The sequence below is a fragment of the Protopterus annectens genome, chromosome 17.part0 (assembly GCF_019279795.1).
Source record: "Protopterus annectens isolate FY-2018-M chromosome 17.part0, PAN1.0, whole genome shotgun sequence".
Taxonomy (NCBI): Eukaryota; Metazoa; Chordata; order Ceratodontiformes; family Protopteridae; genus Protopterus; species Protopterus annectens.
The window spans coordinates 666498679-666513501 of record NC_056751.1 but is presented as its reverse complement, the minus strand read 5'-3'; the positions used below and the strand labels follow the sequence as shown (position 1 = coordinate 666513501).

Sequence of the window (14823 nt, the reverse complement as noted above, 5' to 3'; positions counted from 1 at the left end):
TTAGAACTACCTGTAAGTAATTTAACACGAACACCGGGTATGTTCAAATGCCAAAATTGCAACCAGTGTAGACATATTAATGAATCTAATAGATTCACTATTAATCATACTAGTTTTGATCTCCACTGTAGATGCACCTGTAACTCTAGGATGGTAGTTTACCTCGCCCAGTGTAAAAAATGTGAAGGTTTTTATATTGGCAAAACAGAGCGTAAACTAAAAGAGTGTATTTATGAATACCAATACGCCATTAGTAAAGGTAAACTAGAAAATGCTCTTGCCAAACATATCAGCCAGGAAAATGACCATTACTTTAGATTTATGGTGATAGATCAGATACTTGAGAGTAAGAGGTGGGCCCCTATACATATTTTGTTGGAATTGTCTGAGTTACGCTGGCAAATCAGATTAAACGCATACGTAATACCAGGGTTGAATGACAGCTGCTCCATTAGCAGCCTTTTAAAACTTAAAAATCTTATTAGATAATTAATTGTCTGAGAGGATTAGAATTTTTATGTTTTTATGATAAATACTTACTTATGTATTTCTTACTTGCTTTTTTATCCTGTCTTGATCAATCAGCTAGGGAGACTAAGGTTTTTTGTATAAGACTGCTTTATTGTAAACCACCATTAGATCTTAACAGTATGTGTTAGGCAATTAATTTTAATTGTTTATATTAGCTTGTTTCTATTTGATTGGTTATTCCTGATTAGCTTAGTATATTAAGCTTTTTAATTGTAAGTTACTCTTGTCTGAAGAAGTCTGCAGATGCTGGCAGACGAAAAGCGCTTCATTGTATTGGATTAAAGACTGCCCTGTTTACTGCCTTTACTGTTTTTGAAGTTATTACTGCTACGATCCGCTTTCTAGTTTCTTGGTTTGTGCTTTTTACAGTATTTATATTTCAAGGAAATGGCAACAAAGGCCCAGTTATCTGCAAGAAAAATTCTGCAGGCTTTGGGCTTCATGGCATCCTGCATCTTACTAATTCCATATGCAAGACTGCATATGAGGAAAATTCAATGTTACCGAAAAAGTGTCTGGACACAACATTGCCACAGCCTGGAAACAATGATTACTCTCATTCCCTGCCTGCAGCAGGAGTTTCGATGGTGGGCAAACGCCTGACACCAAAACAAGGGACAGCCATTCTCACTACCCCCAGCCAGGCAGAGCCTAACGACGGATGCATCAGATTATGCCTGGGGGGCACACATGGCAGGAAGAGGCATTCAGGGCACCTGGTCAACAAACCAAAAGCATCTACATATCAATCAAAAAGAGATGCTAGCTGTTCAAAATGCCCTGACAGCCTTCAAGGACCTACTTCACCCGGGACCACTACTGATAAAGACAAACAACAACCACGATCATGTGGTACATAAACAAGCAGGGGGGCACTCATTCTTACCCCCTTTGCAGACTAGCCATGGCTTTATGGGACACAGCATTGACTATTCTTGCCAGGAAAGGAAAATACTCTGGCAGACGAACTAAGCAGAAACCTCATGGATCCCCACGAGTGGCACCTGGATCACAAGTCTTCAGCATGACAACAAAGAAATGGGGACACCCGGACATAGATCTGTTTGCCTCCCCTCACAACAATCAACTAAAAAGATTCTGCACAAGGACTTATCACAGACAAGCATGGAAAGTGGACGCCTTATTGTTCAACTGGACAAACCTATCAGTATATGCCTTTCCTCCACTGCTTCTCCTCCCCAAAGTATTCCTAAAGGTCAGACCGAAGAAAGCAAAAATGATTCTGATTGCCCCAGACTGGCCACGCCAGTTCTGGTATCTGAGCTTAAGGAACTTGTCCCAATGCCCAGCCAGGACCTTACCTCAAATACCTCATCTACTGTCCCAGCAAAACAATCAAATTCTGCACAGCCAACTCAGGACCCTAAACCTGGCAGCATGGCGGATAATGTAGCCATACAAACCACACCACTCAGTAAAGCTGTGATGGATGTAATTTTAGAATTCAGCAGGCCTAGTACTAGAAAGTCCTATGCTGTGAAATGGAAGAGATTTTGTGCTTGGAACCAAGCTCAAGGAACTGATACAGCTGTCCCAAATATTCTTCAGATTTTGCAATACTTAACTGAGATGCTGGACAAAGGCCTATCTTTTTCATCAATTAAAATCCATGCCTCTGCCATTTCAGCTCATTACAATACAGAGCCACCACTCTTTTCTCATCCTTTATTAAGGCAGTACCTCAGAGGAGACAAAAACTTAAGACCTCCAAGGAGAACGCCAATACCTGCAATGGACCTCAATTATGCCGTGGAAAAACTCACCTTACCTCCTTTTTAGCCAGCTGCTACTGCAGATATAAAGTTCTTATCTTGGAAAACAGCTCTGCTCCTAGCAATAACTTCTGCAAGATGAGTTTCAGAGCTACAGGCTCGCATGGCTGTGAAACCCTTTATCATTTTTTATCCAGACAGGGTATCTCTGAGAACAAACCCTACATTTATGCCTAAGGTGGTGTCCAGTGTAGCCCTTAACCAAACTGTTCATTTGCCAACTTTTTATCCAAATCCACAGAACAAGGGGGAGAAAATTCTGCATTCTTTGGACGTACACAGGCAACTTAGATTCTACTTGGACAAAACTGAAGTTTTCAGAAAGACAGAACAATTACTAGTGGCATATGCCACAGCATCACAAGGAAGGGCTATCTCCAAGCAGACTATTTCAAAATGGATAGGTCACTGCATTCGTTTCTGCTACTCACAGCATGACAAACCAGTGCCTAAGGGCATTAGGCCACATTCAACCAGAGCTGCAGCCGCTTCTGCAGCCTTTCTCAGGGGAGTACCAACCAAAGACATTTAAGAGGCTGCTACTTGGAGTTCAATGCATACCTTTACAAAACATTACAATCTGCCTCTTTATTCTAAATCCAGGGCAGGCTTTGCCACTGCAGTTCTGCAGGGCCTCATAGCCACTCCTAATGCTGTTTAGCTCCAGCCACCCAACCATAGCTTTGGGACTCAACCCAAATGTGATGACTGCAGCAGTGAAACACAAAGAACATAGTACAGTTGTGTACACTTAACATAAATGTAGATGTTCGAGTGTATACACTGTTGCAGTCCAGGTTACCCACCCGCCATCCCCCTTATTTTTGCTGGAACTTATCTTTACTTCTCTAATCTATACAACCTAGATGGTATATTTGCTTATAGGTTAAGGTAAAGCTTATTTGGGTGCATGTATGTTTTATTTACGTATTTTTAGCCTACCCTTTTGGGGGCACCTGACATCTGGGGCAAGAAAAACTGAAGAAAATGGCGTCGGCTGCTTCTTTTATACCCCTGACGACCTGACGTCATGGAAGAGGCGACAGCAACCGACGCAGGATCCAAGACTTTGGAATCCAGGCCGACTGAGGGCAACCTGCCAGCCGGATAACCCAAATGTAATGACTGCAACAGTGAATACACTCGAACATCTACATTTTATGGTAAGTGTACACAACTGTACTCTCTGTCCTTCAGCTGGAAAAACCTATCAGTCTATGCCTTCCCCCCCCCTCTACCTCTGCTCTCCAAAGTACTACTAAAGATCAAACAGGACAAACCAAGAACTGTTTTGATTGCACCAGACTGGCCACGCCAACACTGGTACCCCTCTTGCACAGTGTCACGGTTGGCCCTATGGCACCTGCCTCAGACTCCTTCCCTGTTGTCTCAGCAGGAGAACCAGATTCTGTACCCTCAGCTTCCAACACTGAACCTAGCAGCCTGGCTAATTACCTAATCTTTATTTTACCATCCCTCAGTAAACCAGTGATGGATATTATTTTAGAGGCAAGGAGGCCTAGTACTAAAAAATCGTATGCTGAAAAATGGAAAAGATTATGTGCCTGGAACAGGCCTCGAGGGATGAGCACAGCAGTGTCCAATTTACCTCAGATGTTACAATACTTAACTGAGATACTTCACAAGGGCCTGTCTTTTTCCTCCATCAAAATTCACACCTCAGCCATTTCAGCTCATTATAACACAGAACCTCCCCTCTTCTCTCATCCACTGTTCAAGCAGTTCCTCAGAGAGGCCAACAATTTAAGACCACCCAGGAGAGCTCCAACCCCAGCCTGGGACCTTAACTTTGTCTTGGGAGAAACTCACTCTTCCTCCTTTAGAGCCAGCTGCTACTGCAGATTTAAACTTTCTTTCTTGGAAAACAGCTTTCCTTTTAGCAGTCACTTCAGCAAGAAGGGTATCTGAATTACAGGACCTTAAGGCAGTGGAGCGTTTCATCTCTTTCATGCGGACAAGGTGTCCTTCAGAACCAATCCATCCTTCATGCCCAAGGTGGTATCCAGTGTGGCTCTTAATCAGTCCATTCATTTGCCAACCTTCTTTCCTAATCCACAGAACAAAGAGGAACGGATACTGCACTCCTTAGATGTGCACAGACAGCTTAGATTTTACTTGGACAGGACTAAACCTCAAAGGAAATATGAACAACTGCTGGTGGCATTTGCTGCAGGGGCAGAGGGGAAGGCTGTTTCTAAGCAAACCATTTCTAAATGGATAGGCCATTGCATTCATTTCTGCAATAAGCACCATGGAACACCTATCCCACAGGGGATCAGACCCCACTCAACCAGGGCTGCATCTACCTCTACAGCCTTTCTCAGAGGCGTCCCTACCATAGACATCCTAGAAGCTGCTACCTGGAGTTCTGTACATACTTTCGCCAAGCATTATCATTTGCCAATTTTCTCTAAATCCCGAGCTGGCTTTGCCACTGCAGTCTTGCAGGGCCTTATAGCTGGTCCTGATGCTATCTGAATTCCTCCTCCCAACCTGAGCTTTGGGAATCTATCCAAATGTGATGACTGCAACAGTGAAACATGAAGAACATAGTACAGTTGTGTACACTTACCATAAATGTAGATGTTCGAGTGTATTCACTGTTGCAGTCCTGGTTACCCTCCCTCCAGCCCCATGACTTCTTTTGGCTATACCTCTACTTTCCTTTACTGTGCTCAAAAACATTTTGGTGTATTTGCTTTTTTGTTGGAGGTATATCCTTGTATATTTATATATTTAATTGCTTCCCATTAGGGGGGGCACCTGACATCTGGGGCAAGAAAAACTGATGTAATGGCGTCTGCTGCATGTTTTATACCCCCTGACGTCACGGAAGAAGAGACAGCAACCGACGCAAACCAAGACTTTGTTAATCAGGCCGACTGAGGGCTATTGCAAGCAGATAACCCAAAGGTGATGACTGCAACAGTGAATACACTTGAACATCTACATTTATGGTAAGTGTACACAACTGTACTTTCTTTTTCAAGTTGTTCAATCTTGGACTTCTCTCCTAAGCTATAAAATAAAGGGGAAAGAGACTGTTGCACTTGCTGAATGTATGCAAATTGCACAAATACCAGAATACAAGATTTCAGGCAGGCCAGTCAGCTCTTTATATTACTTATGCTAGACAAAGATTGCAGACCAGTATCAAAACAGACTGAAATACTGTATGGTCAGCTCGAGTGACATAGGATAAAGCACTTACTGGGACCCAGATTATCTACCTTCATTTCACAGCTGGTGTTTGTAGGATGGTGATGCCCACCCTGATGAGGACAGCATGAGGTTGCAGCCAGCTGCACAGTGCCATGTTTCCTTGAAGGATGTGTAGCAGTGCAAATTCAGGGTCTAGGGATGGGAGGTATGTTCACCAAATTACTGCCTGGTGGTAGCCTTCAATGTGGTGTGCAGATATGTTCTCTGTCAGTGGGAAGGTGTTGTGGGACTCCGTGATGATGCAGATTGCAAGTCCCCCTGCCAAGGGGTGGGAGGGTGGCACTGAGGAAAAAAAAAAGTACCCTCCTTGCCAGAGTGCTTTTGAGAGTGGGAGTAGCTCTCATGACTGACTGAATGATGACCATCAGATAGCTGTTCTCCCATTATTGTGTACAAATGACTTCCCTAGCTTATTAACACCTCTGATGTGGAATGTTACATCAGCAGCAGGCTACATACATCCTTACATTCCAAATTATTTTGTGAGATATCTCTCCTGAGGCACATGATAGCTCAGAGATCTGCTCTGTTGTGGATCCAGATGCACAGGCCGAGCCGGTTTTACAGACCACCTTGGAACCAGACGTAAGCACATCCAGAGAGGCCTCACGGACATTGGCGCCCGATGTTCAGGGGGGGACCTAGGCTCATTGTGTCAGAAGGCCCTAGAAAAATCACTCAGATTGTAGTGAGGGAGGATGTTGGTTTGGATTTGGTTGAGTGTAGGCCTACATCCGGTCCTCCCTCTTTGCATCGGATGGAAATCCCTGCAAAAAAAAAAACAGAAAACTAAACATTTCTCTCCTCCACCAAACACTCAGAAAGAGTGGCAGAATTTTTCCCAAGGCCTGTTCATGGACTTCATGACTCTGAGGCCTACCTCAAGTCAGCCTACTTCTCCTCTTCCATGGCTGTCTTCCTCCCAGAATAGGGCCAGAGCACAAGCCACTTCAGAGGAAGATTCTTCCTGTGATGAGGACAGTGACTCTTTAGCATACTTCTCTCAAATCTCTTCCCCCCTGGACTGCACTTTCCCAGAGAAAGACTCGAATGGGACATTATCCCCTTTGGAGGAGATTTTCTTTGTTGAGACCATCTCAGATATGAGATCGCTTTAAATGGGACAGCTGTCAAATGTTTGAGGTCCAATAGTGGTACTACAACCTTCTTAAGGTACAGACTCCTAGTTCTTTTGCTATACCTCCGGTTATCCCTGCCCTCTTGGATGCCATCGCCTCCATGTCCCCTATACCATGACTCTCACCCTCCAGCCCTTAAGAAGTCATACAGGTATTATAAAGTGCCTCAGATTGTAATTTTCTTTTCAGAGCCCCTGTGGCAGACGCCTCTGTGATCTCAGCCTCTGATAAGGCCTCCAGATCTCTTCCTTCCACTTACCTTCACCCCTCGGACAAGGAGAGTAGCCAACTGAAGACGCTGGGAAGGAAAATTCCCTAAAAGAACCCAGATGTTCATCATGTTACACTGCTGCAATCATCACTGTTGGGTTATCCTGCCGTCAGGCGGTCCCGCAGTCGGCCCGAGTTCCAAAGTCTTGGTCCGGTGTCGGTTGCTGTCGCTTCTTCCCTGATGTCAGTGCGCCAGGGGTATATAAGATGCATCTGACGCCATTTTCTTCAGTCTTTCTTGCCGCGCGGTGCCCAAAGCAGTTCGCAAGGACCGGTCGGCCGACTCCTGAGATTTTCAAATCGAATTTCAGACCGAAGTCTTCATAAAGCTAAGTAACCCATTGGGGAACCTTTTCTTGTCTCAGTCCGATGTCAGAAAAAGTTAACAATTGCATTTCTTGTGGGAAGCAAATACCTCATAAGGACTTTCATTCTTTTTGTATTCCTTGCCTAGGCCCAGACCACGACGTCACAGGTTGTCGGTTTTGTGCTAGGTTTAATAAACGAGCTATTAAACGTCTGTTTGATTTCGCCCGACATTACTTTGGTAGGAAATTTAATTATACCATGCCGTCGGAGCAACCGACGACCAGAATGCATAAAAACCGCAAAGATAAGGACAGGCAGCCGAAATCCAAACCGGATTTCAAGGTCTCTGCTAGGCCAGTCGCCAGTTCTCCAGTTTTCAGTGAGGCGCCTGCACAGCCCCTGACGACCACTGATTTAGAACTCCAGGCGACATCCGATTCACAAGCGGAGATTACTAGGCCTCCACATCCTTTACCTTTAGGCCCTTCCGACTCCATACCTGAAGGAAATTCCAGTGCAGTTGAAACGCCTTCAGTTGCTGAAGGTGTCTTCAGACCGACTACACTCACTATTAAATCCTATGCAAAACTGAAAACTCCTTTAAAAACAAAGAAGACTGCACAGAAGTCTCCAGTACAAGGCCCCATGCCTAGGAAACAGATGCTTAAGAATGGCTGAAGACTTAATTACCCTAATCAGGGGTTCCCATCCCCCTCCTGATAAAAGGCCAAGGCAGGAGGAGTACTACGCTTCCTCCGACCAGGTTTCAATTTCCTCAGACTCTTCTGAGGAACAGGAATATTCCTTCCCCCTTTATGTAGATTCTGATGCTGAAGAGTCTATCCCTTCTGCATCTCCCCCAGAAGACTTCTCTTTTGGGGAAACCTTACATACTATGAGGGAACATTTCCACTGGGAAGGCCAGGATTACTCTGATTCTAAGAAAAGGCTCCAAGAGTTCCTTTTACTACCCCAGCACAGACCACTTGCAATTCCACCTGTGTTAGACATTGTGGATGATGTTTATTCAGAATCTAGCCTTAACCCAGATTCACTACCTCCTGCACCAGCCAAACCAGACAGATACTACAGAGTCCCTGACTCACACAAATTCCTGTATAAAAGCCCTGTTGCTGACCCAGAAACCATTTCCCAGGGTCCCAAAGGGGTTAAAGCCTCTACTGCTAAAAATCCTGTTCCCTCTGAAAGGGATTCTGGAGCACTAGACAGATGGGGAAAGAAAGTATATACCTCAGCTACTCTAGCTATGAGGGCCTTAAATTGTCAGTTTCACATGCTGAAATATCAACAATATCTGATGTCTCAATTAAAACAAAAAATGCTCGCACATACAGACCAGCCATATTACAAGGAAATGCAAGATTTGTTACATTCAGCTGAACAAGTGGGAAAACATACTTTGCAATGTGGATTTGATTCATTGGAAGCTTCTTGTAGAGCAGCAGTGACGGGCTCTGTCATACGTAAGCATGCTTTGTTAAAAGAACAAACTTTACCTGATCATGTTAAAGCAAAGTTATTGGATGCACCCTTATAGCAGGATGTTTTATTTGGTGTAAAAGCAGAAGAAGTTTTAAAGAAAATGGAGGATAAGGCAAAATCTATGCAGACGGTCAAGGATTTTTTTACAGGTTCAACCTCCTCGTTTCAGCAGAAATTGGCCAACCAAAAACTGGTCCTTTCCAGCTTCTGACAGACCACAGAGGGGCAGATACAGACGCCCAAGAGGCAGAGGCCAGCCACAAGGCTCTTACCAGCCTCGACAATGGAGTGCCACAACCCAAAAAGGAGGAGAAGACAGGTCTCAAACTACCAGAAGACAAACACAATGACTTACCCCTCAGACTACCAAGCAAAACCCTCTTGGCAGCTCCCTTGGGGGGAAAACTAGCTCTTTTTGCAGACAATTGGCACATCATCACAAAAGACAAATGGGTCCTAAATATTGTATCTGAAGGATACAGATTCCACTTTCACACTTTACCAAGGATAAAAGGAATGCCAAATCTGCCACCAAATCAGTGGGCAGAGGCCCAAAAACAAATTTCAGCTCTCATGGACATGAGCCATTCAACAGGTTCCTACACAGGTGCAAGGACAAGGATTTTACTCAAGGCTGTTTCTAGTTCCCCGAAAGGACAAAGCCTGGAGACCCATTCTGGACCTCTCAATTCTAAACACATACCTGGAAGTACCCAAATTCAAGATGCTAACACTACAGCAACTTCTTCCCATGCTGGGCAAGAAGGCTTGGCTAGTACCGTTGGACCTCAAGGAGGCATACCTGCAAGTCCCTTTCAGACAAAATTGCAGAAGATACCTCCGATTTATTGCAGGTTCATCCCATTACCAATTCTCTGCACTGCCCTTTGGCTTAACTTCTGCACCCAGGGTCTTCACAAAATGCCTGGCACCAATAATTGCATACTGCAGACAAGGAGGAATTCAAATATACCATACCTGGATGACTGCTTTATTCAAGCAGAAAGTAAGGACATTCTATTAAAGCATCTGGCGTTTGTCAAAAACCTTCTAAGTTGCCTAGGGTACACAGTAAACGAAAAGAAGTCAAAACTAGTCCCCTTACAAGACCTAATATTCCTGGGTGCCAGCTTAAATACAACGGCACAGATGGCTTACCTCACGCCAGACAAGCAAAGACAACTGACTCAATACTTCAAAATAATGGCAACAAAGACCCAACTCCCTGCAAGAAAAATTCTGCAGGCCTTGGGATTCATGGCATCTTCCATACTACTAATACCATTTGCAAAACTGCATATGAGAAAATTACGATGGTATCTAAAAAGCGTATGGTCTCTACACAGCCACAGCTTGGAAACAATAACTCCACTCATTCCCTGCCTTCAACAGGAGTTTCTATGGTGGGCTCAGGCATGTCACCTCAACAAGGGTCAGCCTTTCACCTTACCCACAGCCAGGCAAACTATAACAACAGATGCATCGGATTATGCCTGGGGAGCACACATGGCAGGACAATGTATTCAGGGCAAATGGCCTGCAAACTAAAGGCATCTACATATCAATCAAAAAGAGATGCTAGCTGTACAAAATGCTCTAACAGCTTTCAAGGACCTCCTACATCCAGGACAACTCCTAATAAAGACGGACAACACCACAGTGATGTGGTACATAAACAAGCAAGGGGGCACACACTCCTACCCCCTATGCAGACAAGCAATGACCTTGTGGAACACAGCACTGACCTACCAAGTTCAACTACAAGCACAATTCCTGCCAGGAATGAAAAACACACTGGCAGGCAATCTAAGCAGACACATCACAGATCCTCACGAGTGGAAACTAGATCCACAAGTATTCGCAATAACTCAAAAATGGGGGTGCCCAGACATAGATCTGTTTGCTTCCCCCCAAAACTACCAACTACGGAAATTCTGCACAAGGGCATGCCACACACTAGCTTGGAAAGTGGACGCCCTCTCATTCAGTTGGAAAACATTGACAGTGTATGCCTTTCCTCCACTGCCTCTTCTGGCAAAGGTGCTGCTGAAAGCCAGATTAGAGAGGCCACAAATTATACTCATTGCTCCAGACTGGTCTCGCCAACACTGGTATCCAGTACTAAGGAACATGGCTCAAGGCCCACCATGGATTTTGCCTACAATTCCTCACCTGGTCACTCAGCAAAACAATCAGATTCTACACAGCCAGCTCAAGACTTTAAATCTGGCTGCATGACAAATTGCCTAAATAACCAGTCAACACTTCTCTCTAAAGCTGTGATGGACGTCATTCTGGAGGCCAGGAGGCCCAGCACCAGGAAAGTCTATTCAGATAAATGGAAAATATTCTGCGCCTGGAACCAGGCTAAGGGCCAAAATCCCCTTGTCACAAATATTCCTCAGATTCTTCAATATTTAACTGAGATGTTGCACAAAGGACTTTCCTTCTCATCTATTAAGATCCACACCTCCGCTATTTCAGCTCAGTACAACACAGATCCTCCTATATTTTCACATCCATTACTAAGACAGTTCCTCAGAGGGGCTAAGAACATAAGACCGCCCCAGAGAGCACCAACACCAACTTGGGATCTCAACTTTGTTCTGGAAAAGCTAACACTTCCGCCCTTTGAACCAGCTTTCACTGCTGATCTACAGTTCCTATCATGGAAAACTGCCCTGCTGCTAGCAATAACTTCAGCACGAAGAGTCTCAGAACTACAGGCCCTAATGGCAGTGGAGCCTTTCATTATATTTCATCAAGACAGAGTCTCTTTACGAACTAACCCTTCCTTTATGCCAAAGGTGGTATCCATTGTGGCCCTAAACCAAAACCATTCATTTGCCCACCTTTTATCCAAACCCCCAGAACAAAGGGGAAAGGCTCCTACACTCTTTGGACATTCACAGGTAATTACTTTACTACTTGGATAAAACTAAGGCTTTCAGAAAATCTGACCGGCTGTTTGTATCCTATGCTGCAGGATCTCAAGGAAAAGCCATCTCAAAACAGACCATTTCAAAATGGATAGGACATTGTATCCGTTTCTGCTACACACACCATGGGAAATCTGTGCCTGGTAACATCAGGTCCCATTCCACCAGGGCTACAGCAACATCAGTGGCCTTCCTCAGAGGGGTACCAACCAAGGATATTTTGGAGGCTGCCACTTGGAGTTCAGTGCACACCTTCACCAAGCACTGTCACTTACCTCTATACTCTAAAACCAGAGCTGGCTTTGCCACTGCAGTTCTGCAGGGCCTACTTGCCTCTCCAAACCCTGTTTAGTTCCACCACCCATCCTTAGCTTTAGGATTCAACCCAACAGTGATGACTGCAGCAGTGTAACACAATGAACATAGTACAGTTTTGTACCTACCATAAATGTAGATGTTCGAGTGTTCACACTGCTACAGTCCAGGTTACCCTTCCTCCATCCCCTCTGTACTAGCTTGACTTATCTATTCCTTTCTATCCTATACAACCTCTGTGGTGTATTTGCTTGTGACTGAAGGTATTGTTTTATTTTTATATGTATATTTTCATATAGCAATATGTATTGCCTACCTGTTGGGGGCACCTGACATCTAGGGCAAGAAAAACTGAAGAAAATGGCATCGGATGCATCTTATATACCCCTGGCGCACTGACGTCAGGGAAGAAGCGATAGCAACCGACGCCGGACCAAGACTTTGGAACTCAGGCCGACTGCGGGACCGCCTGACGGCAGGATAACCCAACAGTGATGACTGCAGCAGTGTGAACACTCGAACATCTACATTTATGGTAGGTACAAAACTGTACTTTTCCTACTCTCCTAGAACTAAATACGCCATCACTGCCTCCTGTAGTTCCACAACTCCATTAAACTATTTGACCAACTACTTAACAGTTATCTTATGTTGCTACTTTTGTTAAAAAAAAAAAAAAAAATAATAATAATTTTTATTGTTGTTTAATGAACTATACTGATGTATTCTGTCATTGTTAACCTTTTCTTTTCATATTTACTTTGTATCCCTATGAGATAATCTGTAGTGTGTATGTGCAATGTGTACTATGTATTTGTATTTTTCTGGAACTTTTTTCCCCAGGACTCATTGAAAACGGGCTCTTTGTAGCTCAGTGGACTATCCTGGCAAACTGCAAATAAATAAATACTAAAGAAACAAATACAATATATACTTCAGCAACCTTGGCTTTCAGGGCTCTGAATTACCAGACCACATGACTAAGTACACCATGGAACTTATGACGCAATTGTCTAAGATAGTATCTGACATGCCAGATTTAGAGAACAAAGCTTTGGCATCTTCCCTTATTGCTGCATCCCTCTCAGGTGGCCCAACAATGTATCAAATGCAGCTGTGATGCCGTTGAGGCTACCTCCAGAACTGCAGCTTCTTCCTCAACATTAAGAAGATTTGCCTGGTTGAGGCTTCAACCCCTCCCTGAGCACATCAAGACTGAGCTTATGGATACTCCCCTTGACAACACCACTTTATTTGGTAAGCCATCTGCCAAACTCTTCAAGTCTCTGCGGGAACAAAGCAAGGAGTTAAAAGACCTTAAACATATCTTGGTCTCTGCAGTGGCTAAGTTTCATAGGAACTATCCTGGAAAACAGGTCTTTGTCCGCAGGCAATCCCAGACCCCCCAGTCCAAACCCTCCAAATGGAGCAAGAAACTCCATCAGTTCTCTGCTTCTTCAGTTGCTTCCCAGGTGGCTAAGCAGCCCTATCCTGATAGAACAGACTCTTTCTCTCGACTCCTTAGAAATGACCCCTCACACAACTACCCCTCTCCCTTCCCACTTGGGAATCCATTACTCAAGACATTTGAGTCCTCAGTATCATCAAAAACAGATCATTTATGGTTTTGGCACCCTGTGCCTCCTTTCAGGGGTTTCCCTCAACCTCCAAAAGAATAGAAACCTCTCCACTCCAATATTAGAAAACCCGTTAGAATAGAGCACAATACAACCTGCGCTCTCTCCCCAAAAAGGAACAGGCTTTTATTCACGCATGTTCTTGGTTCCCAAAAAGGAAGGACCACGGCTTAGTGTCTGTTATTCTAAAAGTGTATTAGTTCTGGTTTAAGCACTTGGGCTTCGGGCCAGTTATTTTACGTTAAGAAGGCGTGGTCTGCACTCTTGTGGGAAGTAGGGGGTAGATTCTGCCCTTCTGAGCTGGAAGTTTCTGATTAAAGGCTTATTGTGCCTGCTTATTTGAACAGTTTCTTTCTGAAATTGGTACGCCTTGTTTGCTGTAGCATAGACTAAATTCAGACCTGCTGAATCTAGCTTTGTTTGTATAACTTGAGCACTAATCCAGACCATCTTTTTTTGGAGAAGGTTCCCCTGCACCCTAGTGGCAGGAGTGTGCTATTAGAACTTGTCTGATCGAAGACTGCTGGAACGGGGCTCAGTTTTTAGCTTTTTATTGCTTAATTTGTTTAAATCAGTTTGCTCATGTGCTACTGTTATATAAAAAAACAAAAAAACACTTTATGCATCGCCGCTTAGCTAGGGTTAAACTATTCCCACTGCCATAAAATCTACTCTTCAAATTTTCCCTTAAAACTAGCCAGTTTTTTAGTTGTATCACTCAAATTTGTTTCTTTGAGCTCAGCACTTGTTCAGAACTCATTGTAAGCACTAAATAAGCTAAATATTACTACAGCACTCAACTTTCCTCACTTGTCTAGAGGAAAACAGTTTTTAGTACTTAATAAATAAGCACCTATCCAGGCATGTCTAAGGGTCAGCTCCCATTGTTTTCTCCTGTCTACCTGATGAATCTGGGCATCTTGGGGCAATGCAACAATTGCCTCATGTACACAGACAACCCTCTCCTCCTACCACCCAACACTGCAGCCTATGGGAGATGCACTTATATAGCCAAACTGGAAGCAAAGCTCTCTTCACCCAAGACTGGACTAGACAGTCAAGAGGAGAAGGTAAACACTTGCACCACACCACACTCATTACATAGTCCCTCAAAACCTACACCACCAAAAAACACACATAGTAA

At 44.1% G+C, this 14823-nt stretch overlaps 1 protein-coding gene across 3 annotated transcripts in view; it reads left to right on the top strand.

Moving 5' to 3' along the window:
* USF1 (upstream transcription factor 1) overlaps positions 1–14823 on the top strand; it is a 931515-nt gene that overhangs the window by 901887 nt on the left and 14805 nt on the right. The window lies entirely within an intron of this gene.